The following is a 1,961-nucleotide window of genomic DNA, read 5'->3' as shown; positions in this document are numbered from 1 at the left end:
TGTGTGTGTGTGTGTGTGTGTGTGTGTAAGACAACGCGAGAGCCAGTTACCCATCAGGAAATGGGGGAGGGCTGGTGTGTGTGTGTATGTGTGTGTAAGACAACGCGAGAGCAGTTACCCATGAGGAAAAGGGGGAGGGCTGGTGTGTGTGTGTGTGTGTGCGTGTGTGTAAGACAACATGAGAACCAGTTACCCATCAGGAAATGGGGAGGGCTGGTGTGTGTGTGTGTGTGTGTGTGTGTGTAAGACAACGTGAGAGCCAGTTACCCATCAGGAAATGGGGAGCGCTGGTGTGTGTGTGTGCGTGTGTGTGTGTGTGTGTGTGTGTCTAAGACAACACAAGAACCAGTTACGCATCAGGAAATGGGGAACGCTGGTGTGTGTGCGTGTGTGTGTGTGTGTGTGTGTGTGTGTGTGTGTGTAAGACAACATGAGAACCAGTTACGCATCAGGAAAAGGGTGGTGGCGGTGGTGTGACTGAAGACAAGGAAACAGACCCTGGTGCACTAACTTGTAGGGGTCTTTGGGCACCCTAGAGAGAACTCTGGTGTGTGTGGGGAGCAGGTGGACAGCGCTTTGATGGTGGGGCTCAGATCCTGAGGGGATATCACTGGGCTGTGGTGCTTTACTCCCTGTATTCACAGCCAGGAGAAGCCAGCCTGGTCTGAAGTATACCAGTCCCTCTGGCGCCTGCCATCATAGCTGGAACCAAACCCACCTTCAGCCCTGTAACTGGACCTTGTGGACCATCCCTCCTTCATCCCTACAAGCTGGTCCCTTTCCTCCCCACATTTCCCTACAAGAATTCAAGGTCACCCCCATTTCACAGGCTTCTGAGCCAGATCTCCATGCTCAGAGGCCTCCTGGACCAACCGCTGTCCGGTAGCTCAGGCAGCCTCTTGACATCACCTGGTTCTACCTTTTGTCTTTTGACTTGGTCTCACCTGAGAGCATCCGGGCCTTCCTCACTGAGTGCTAATAGGGTCTCTTGCTTCTTGAATGTAGGGTGTGTGTGAGAGCAAAGACCTCGCTTAGGGCTTGGCACCTAGGGAAGCTTGGTCTTGCTGTGGACTGAGAAGATAAGGCTCTCGTTCCTGTCCTTGACCTCTCTGTAGAGGAGAGGACTGTAACCTACTGTGGCCTGGGAGAACCACATTCCCGAAAGGAGTCTGGAGAGGAGGCCATCGGCCAAGGTAGGCACAAGCCGACAGGCCTCCTTTCTTGGTGTTTCCTGATGATGTTTTAGGAGAGGTGAGATGATGGAAAGTTTGTGTGCTCGAGTTTGGGAAATTAGAGAACCCGAATTACATCTTAACCTGGCCATTTGTAAGGTAGGTGCCTTTGTGTTCAAATGGCATGCTTTCTCTATCTATAAAACAGAACTGGGGGGCTGGAGAGATGGCTCAGCAGTTAAGAGCAGGCACTGTTCTTGCAGAGGGACCCGAGTTTGCTTCCCAGCACCCTCATCTGGCAGCTCACAACTACCTGCAACTCCAACTCCAAGGAAACCAACACCCCCTTCTGGCCTCTTCCGGCTCCTGCACTCATGTGCACATTCCCACACACAGACACATATGCATACACATAATTAAAAATAAAATCTTTTAAATAAAAATAGTAATAACCTCTACCTTAAAGAATCCTTGTGAAACTCGGGGAGGGGGAGTGTTAAACACATGTAGAGTCCAGAGCTTAGCAAGCACGTAGTGTGCTTCAGAACCTCCTGGCGGCTCCATGCCTTCCTCGGAGGCTTTCCTTCTTACAGTCACTCGGAACCCCAGGCACTCTTCCTTCTGGCTAAGTCCTGAGCAGATGTCCATGGTCAGAGAGATGCTGAGCCTGCTTCCCCGGCCGGTGGGGTGCAACACACTGTCCTGCCTGGTGAGATGCTGAGCCTGCTTCCCCAGCTGGTGGGGTGCAACACACTGTCCTGCCTGATGACATGCTGAGCCTGCTTCCCC

The 1,961-nt window shown here is 52.3% G+C and overlaps 1 protein-coding gene across 1 annotated transcript in view; it reads right to left on the bottom strand.

Annotated features, from left to right (window-relative positions):
- The window catches only part of Rfx4 (regulatory factor X4), a 151,209-nt gene that overhangs the window by 72,194 nt on the left and 77,054 nt on the right, over positions 1-1,961 (bottom strand). The window lies entirely within an intron of this gene.

This window comes from Microtus ochrogaster, chromosome 24 (assembly GCF_000317375.1).
Source record: "Microtus ochrogaster isolate Prairie Vole_2 chromosome 24, MicOch1.0, whole genome shotgun sequence".
NCBI classification, from domain to species: domain Eukaryota; kingdom Metazoa; phylum Chordata; class Mammalia; order Rodentia; family Cricetidae; genus Microtus; species Microtus ochrogaster.
The sequence above is the reverse complement of the archived record's forward strand: the minus strand, read 5'-3'. Positions and strand labels throughout refer to the sequence as shown.